Source organism: Lactuca serriola, chromosome 4, assembly GCF_051521515.1.
Source record: "Lactuca serriola cultivar US96UC23 chromosome 4, Lser_US96UC23_V15, whole genome shotgun sequence".
Lineage (NCBI taxonomy): Eukaryota > Viridiplantae > Streptophyta > Magnoliopsida > Asterales > Asteraceae > Lactuca > Lactuca serriola.
Genome location: NC_136411.1, coordinates 367,698,088 through 367,706,000, shown reverse-complemented (window position 1 = coordinate 367,706,000; position 7,913 = coordinate 367,698,088). Strand labels below are relative to the sequence as shown.

The 7,913-nt window shown below is 33.8% G+C and overlaps 1 pseudogene; it reads left to right on the top strand.

Annotated features, from left to right (window-relative positions):
- The first annotated feature begins 1,116 nt into the window (after nt 1-1,116).
- Nucleotides 1,117-4,015, top strand: LOC145097688 (receptor-like protein kinase FERONIA pseudogene; annotated as a pseudogene).
- Nucleotides 4,016-7,913: the final 3,898 nt, after the last annotated feature.

The window sequence follows — 7,913 nt, the reverse complement described above, 5'->3', positions numbered from 1 at the left end:
AAATCAATGAGAACATGTCATGTGACAAAAAATTCTTTTTTTATTAGAGAGGATCTCAAGGCAACGGGTATAATCTTTTTAGTTTATTAATGTCGGTTCCAAACTTGGATAAAAGAAGAGAGTTTTTATAATCTACCATAATAAATGAAAATGTTATTGCCACTTGTCATTCTCTCATTTATTTGGCTACATGTCATTTTGTCATAATTTTGAAATATATTTATTTTTCATTTGTCAATTACTTCATTGTTCATTTCCACTATATCCTTAATTTAGTTTCCGTAAATTAAACCTACTATAATAACTATTAATTTCAAATTTCAAATTTCAAATTTGAAATTTCAATTTCAATTTCAAATAAATTTACACTTTAAACATTTGTATTTAACATTTTATTATAATAAATCGTTTAGTACACGGGTCTAACAATTAAACACATAATTTTAATTAATTTATTTTTCACATGTTTTTTTTTTTTTTTTTTTTTTTTTTTTTTTTTAATTTTAACTTATTTCATATTTCAAATTCAAATAAACTCTTCATTTAATCACTCCTGTTTAACATTATGTTTTAATTAACCCGTATAATATACAAATTTCACAACTAGTATTAAATACAGTAAATACTAAAGGGCTCAAACTTTTGATTTATTTAGAGTCCAAAACTAGTTGAGCCGCCGCCATGTATTGTGTGACAGCCTTTTAGATGGAAACGCCTTTTCATTGGCTTGAAATATTTAGCAAAAAGTATAATCGAACAAATAAACATTCAATACATCCAATATTATATTTCTAATGAGCACTAACTTACTCATACTTCAACATGAACATGGGGAGTTCATAAACTATATTTTTGCTTGTTTGTAGCAAAATTATTCACTTAAATAACATTATAAATTAACCAAAATCATATATGACCAACTTCGAAAAAGATTCAAATGTGACAGAAAGTATCTCCTTCATCATTAAAACAAAATCCAAATGACGTCCATATCAATCACCAAATATCTAAAAAGCACGTTACACATGCCATAATGCAAAATGGTTCCTATTGGCTAAGAGGCAAATGGCGAAGACCAAGATTATTCATAGTCATGAAAACAATCTTTTTATCTGTATAACCCTATCTGCTTTAATAATTTATAAAGGAGCAATAACAATATCAGAGCACCACACCAAATTAAGGAACAAGTAAATCTATCAACAACCATGTTCACCTACCATTTACCACTCTTTTCTTTCCTCCTCCTTTTCTCCACCGCTACCACCACCACCGCCCAACCATACAAACCAACCGACTACTTCCTCCTCAACTGCGGTGGTGCATCGGTCACTTCCAATGATCAACGGAAATGGGACACCGATGAACGTTCCAAATTCATACCCTCCACCACCTCCTTCACCTCCACCACGAACAACCACCAACCCTCCACCCCGGAAATCCCGTATTACACCGCCCGACTCTTCAACACTTCATCATTCACCTACACTTTTCCGGTGACCAATGGCCCTAAATTCCTCCGCCTCTATTTCTACCCTGCCACCTACTCCGGCCACCAAGCAAACCAATCTTATTTCTCCGTATCATCCAATGGTTACACTCTCTTATCCAACTTCAGCGCTTTCCTAACCGCATCCTATCTAGGAACTAACCTTGTTGGCAGTCCCCCGGTTCCCAACTTTATCAAAGAATTCATTATCTACGTAAACGATACCCAATCCTTAAATGTCACTTTTACCCCTTCCCCTAACTCCTACGCTTTCATTAACGGTATCGAAATCGTTTCACTACCCGAAAACTTATATTATAAATCAAAAAAGATGAAATGCATCGGTCTAAGTTCCGGACCCGTGATCGATGAGTACGTTGGTCTCGAGAATATTTACCGGTTAAACGTCGGTGGATCACAGATTCCGCCCACTGCTGATACTGGCATGTATCGATTGTGGGACCAAGATTATCAATACCTGTTTTCAACACCCGGCGTCACGCAGGTTTACAAGAATCCGATCACCTACACTGCTGAGACACCGAATTACACCGCACCTGAAGTAGTTTACGCTACGCAAAGAAGCATGAGTAACTTGTCTGAATATTACAATCTGACGTGGCTACTTCCGGTGGATTCCGGGTTTTATTACATGCTTAGGCTCCATTTTTGTAGTATTATACCGGACTACACGAAAAAATATGGGGTGATATTTAAGATTTTTATTAATAATCAAACGGCTGAACAGTATGCTGATCTGTTTTACTGGACTCAAGGTACCGGGTTTCCCGTGTTTAAGGATTATGTCGTATATGTGTATGATTCTGATGGTAGTGGAAGAAAACAAGACTTATGGCTCGCAATGACTCCTAACCTTGAGGCCACTGAAGAATACAATGATGCTTTTTTGAACGGTTTGGAAGTTTTCAAGCTTAGCATGAATAGAAGTCTCGCTGGCCCCAACCCGGAGCTCCAACCTACACCACCGTCTCCACCACCACCACCATCCCCTACCGGAAAAAAGAAATCTCCGCCATATGCGGCCATAATTGGCGGTATTGGCGGAGCGTTAGTACTCATGTTGTCAGTTTTAGGTTTTATCGTTTTCCGGCGAGTGAAACGCTCCGGCGACAAGTCCGATGAACAAAAATCAAAAGACTCCGGCCTTCCGTCTGGGAGGTGTCGCAGGTTTACAATTCATGAAGTGAAAGATGCCACCAAAGAGTTTGATGAAACTCGTGTAATCGGGAGAGGAGGGTTTGGTATGGTGTACATAGGGTACATCGACAATGATACAACAGCTGTCGCTATCAAACGACTAAACGCGTTATCCAAACAAGGTTTTCACGAATTCCAAACAGAAATCGGATTGCTTTCAAAATTACGCCATGTCCAACTTGTGTCCTTAATCGGATACTGCGATGAGGAGGGTGAAATGGTACTTGTGTATGATTACATGTCAAACGGGACATTACAAGATCATTTATACAAAGGAAAAAAACCTCATTTACCATGGAAACGACGTTTAGAAATTTGCATTGGTGCAGCGAAAGGGTTGCATTATCTACACACAGGTGCAAATCGCGCCATTATTCATCGTGATGTGAAATCAACTAATATTTTGCTCGATGAGAATTTTGTGGCGAAAGTGGCGGATTTTGGTTTGTCGAAGTTAGGGCCAAAAGAGAAAGGGGTGGATTATGTTAGCACAGCAGTGAAAGGGACACTTGGGTATATGGATCCTGAATATTACAAATATCAACAACTTACAGAGAAATCTGACGTGTATTCATTTGGGGCTGTATTGTTAGAGGTCTTGTGTTCAAGGCCAGCGGTTATAAACAAAGGGGTTCCCGATGAAGAGATGAATTTGGCTGAATGGGGGAGGAAAAATTATGGAAAGGGGACGTTGCATGAGATAGTTGATAAGAGAATAAGAGATGAGATTGCTCCTAATTGTTTGATGAAGTTTGGTGAGGTCGCAAATAGTTGTTTGAGAATGAAAGGGAGCAAACGTCCGAAGATGGATGAAGTTGTTTGGAGGTTGGAGTTTGCGTTGCAGTTACAAGAGGCGGCTGAGAAGATAGATGGCGAGGTGTCAGGTGACATGAAAGGTGGTAGTGGCATGTCGGGAAATCAAGAATTTATGTTTCCGGTGAAAGAAGAGGATGTGAGTGTAGTTGAGGAGTATGAGTATAATTATGAGTTAGAAGGGACGTCGACTGGGGTGGGAATACAACATGGATTGACATCGACTGATGGCAGTAGCCATGAAGTGTTTGTGTCAGAAACGGTTTTACCCCGATGAAGATCAGGGGTAGTATAGTAAATTAGGTTTGGATGATCAATTGAAGTATAGTAATTCAGGTTTGGATGCCTAGTTATCAGTTAAGTTGTTGCTGGAGTGGATTTTAATTTGATTAATATTGTGTGATTAAATTATGTATTATTATAATGTTTCACATACAAATGTCCACTAGTCATCACTGAATGGAGTAGTTGTGTCAATCGGATAACTCCTTTTCACTTTTATGGTTTCATACATGGTTAGTGGGTATGTTTGGCAAAAGTTAAAGGCTCCCATTGTGGTACAAACTTAAAATCAAATGAGACATTTCAAAAGTTTACAGAAGAATAAAACAAGTAGCATTTTAATACTCTTACCTCCTAAAATCATTGATCCTTCAAATTCCCCTGTTAGAAAGACGTGTTAGAATCTCCGGTCGTTTCCATTGGTTAAGGTCATTTCCGATGGATTTTCGACGAAAATTGGTTGGTGGGATAAAAATGTAGTCAGTAAATATTACCGACCCTTTTCCGATGGATTTAGTGGTCGATGCCTACAATCCTTGTTTGACCTTTTCAACCACATTACCAACATCTTTTTGACCACATTACCAACGTACTTTCCCCAGATACCGATCCAACACTTTTAGCGACGGAGTACCAACAAACACATTTGCCGACCCTTTATCGATAAACCACGACACAGTCAGATTATCGATGGACATGTACCGACGGATTTGTTTACTTTTCATGACAGATGGTTCCGTCAATATTTCATGGTAGTTTGAATTTTTATAAAGTATTAAAAACTAAAAAAAATCAAGTGTTTTTTCGCTCAAAAATGCAGAAAAAACCAATGTATGATACAAAATATGCTAAACATATAATCACATAATAAATTAATTATAATAAAAAGTGTTAGATCACAGTACCATTTGGTGTCAAATATGTTACATGAAAAATGTCAAATACAAGTATTGATTGTTTAGGTTAATTAGAAACATAAAACTCATTTCAGTCCGGCGGATTACAAGACAAGTTGTTTTGGTTGAAAAAAGTCGTTGTTTGTTTGCTTAAGTTAGGCTTGCCTTCCTCGCATTTATCCCATTTTCAACTCCCTTTATGCTTCGCTTTCTCACATGTTACCTATTTCATGACACAACTTTTCTATCTAAAAAAAGATAAAGACAAACATATATAGTTAGTAAATCTACTTAACTTTAAAACCGTTATAACAATGTATTTCTGTTTATTATAGGAACATGTTAACAATTTAATACATAACAACACATATTGTACTTTTTATCTAATATAGCAATTTTCTCATAAGAACGACATATTTTGAGTTTTTTTTTTTATATCTTTTATAACAATCAATGTAATCAATAATAACAACATAATATACTTTTTGTCCATTATATCAATATACTCATAATAACGACACACTTTGAGAGCTTTTATCCATTATAGCAATCAATTTAATCAATAACAAGATTATACTATACTTTTTCTATTATAGCAATATATTAATAAGAACCACATACTTTGAGTTTTTATCGATTATAGTAATCGGTTTAATTAATAGTAACAAGATACAATAGTTTTTATCCATTATATCAACGTACTCATAATAACAACATATTATACTCTTATCTATGATATATATCAATTTAAAAGTTGTGTTAAGCACGACCTATGGAGGTTTGTTTTTGGAAATTTTGTAAATACACGACCTACAGAGATGATCCTAATTTATACTAATAATTTTTATAAAAAGTAAAATATTCTAAAAATAAGAAAAAAAGTGGGATGCTATATAAAACTATAAGTGAAAGTGCATTGATATGTCTTACATTTATTCATATCTATAAAATGGAGCAAATGTAAACTTGAAGATTGAACATTTATTAGTGGTGTGACACGTTAACGTTCATTTTCTGAGACTTTGCTTGCTCTTGGAGTTATGTTGCTGGCATAATATATTCACAACTAAACGTTTGCAACTTATGATGCATTATCAAGCTAAAAGGCACTTGGATAGCAACAAAAGAGAAACCAAAACATATCAAATTTAACCAGCAATAAGTAAAGCAATTAAATTTATAAACCTTATCACATCCTTGATGTGAAATTTACACATTTTTAAGCGAGTTTTCCATTTTCCATTGAAAAAATAATAGCAAGCTACATAAAACCCAAAATGATGATCTCTTAAATGTAAATTGAAAATGAAAAATATAAAATATAAAATATAAAAGCTATTTTATAAGAACTCTTTGACCACTTAAAAAAACAAACAAACAAACGAAACAAAAATTCTTGTCGTCGTTTTTCAAAAATTATGGAACACTCGAGTAAAACCTATATAATCATAAAACAAATATTACACTATTAAATATCAATAACTTTATAAGTGGTTTAAAGAGAATCGATCATCGATTAAATGTGAATATATTGCTAAGAGAATCATATACCAAGTACTTATATATTATTGTTGAATATATTTTTCACACACAAACACACAACACAACCACAACCGTACACACACAACATAGAAAATAAAAAAAAAATCACAATTGATAGTATAAAGAATAGGGAAAAGCTTACTTTACCATGGTCTCTAAGATCTCAAATTTATTTCTAATAGTCAAGAATTCTATTCTAATTTAACTCGCTTATGAAGAAAACCAACAAAATATTGATCATGTTGCAAGACCAAGGGGTATTCCTATTACTCATGTTGATAATCCATTTTGTAGTGAATTTCAAATGTGCTTGTAGTGTTACGAACAATTCAATATCTTATAATTCTAGTTTTATCAATGCAACACATTTCGAACACTATTGTCCATCTGTAAATTTTTGTACCAACCACTTTAGTTGACATAACAACTCCAACTCCTTTTGATGATACATGTTTGGTTGTCATACCTACTACTATTCCATCAAGCATTTATGCTCTATTAAGTTCCTCAGCCCAATGAACTTATTTTTCATTGGTCCTTTTTCCTCTGGTTCTTCATGATGATGTAAGAAAAAAGAGAATCCATTAGAGGAGAGCATAAATATCAAGTTGAATACTCTCAAGATAAACTGCTAAACACAATGGAAAGGGCTTTATTAAGATTAACTTTATTAGGGATTACGTAATCCAATGTTTTCCTATTTCTATAACCATTCTACAGAAGCTCCACACTGAGGTTGTGCCTCAAGACGAGGGGCAGTATCTAGCCGATTCATATTCCCCTGTTCTAGATGATAATGTTCATTTTCTCCATCACAATGTCAAATACCTCAAGCCGAAGGGTAGTATCTAGCCGATTAATATTCCCCTATTGTAGATGATAATGTTCCTTTTCTCCATCACAATATCAAAAAACATCAAGCTGGAAAACATCTTATCACTACTACAAAATATGGTGTTTTCCTACGGAAAATTTTCATAGCTAATTAACTATGTAATAGCTACGGATCAGCTACAAAATGGGACGTTCTAATTTAGCAACGGAATAGCTATGGATGTGAATTCGTAGCTATTTCGTAGCTCATTAGCTATGGAATGGCTACGGAATAGCTACGAGCTAACATCCGTAGGTATTGTGTAGCTAATTAGCTACGGAATAGCTATGGACGAAAATAGTTACGAAATAGCGATGGATTTATAATTCCCATTATTATTATTATTATTATTATTATTATTATTATTATTATTCCCATTATTATTATTTTTCATTATTCGACTCTTAAATTTTTTTTTTGGATCATTTTTTCTTACATATTTAAGACACGAACAATTAAAAATCATACTAATAATATCATTAATAATAATATTTATAATCATCATAATAATATATAATAATTGTAACAAATGTGTTTAACACACAAACAAACAATTAAACGAAAAAACTACGTTTAACACATCAATAAGGTGAAATAATATATTTTTAATTTATAAATAATGAAAATGATTATAATAAAGGGCAATATGTATGCATGTATGTATGTGTATATGTATTTATGAATTTATGTATGTATGTATGTATGTATGTATGTATGTATGTATGTATGTATGTATGTATGTGTATGTACGTTAATGTAGATGTGTATGTATATGTATATGTGTATGTGTATGTGTGTA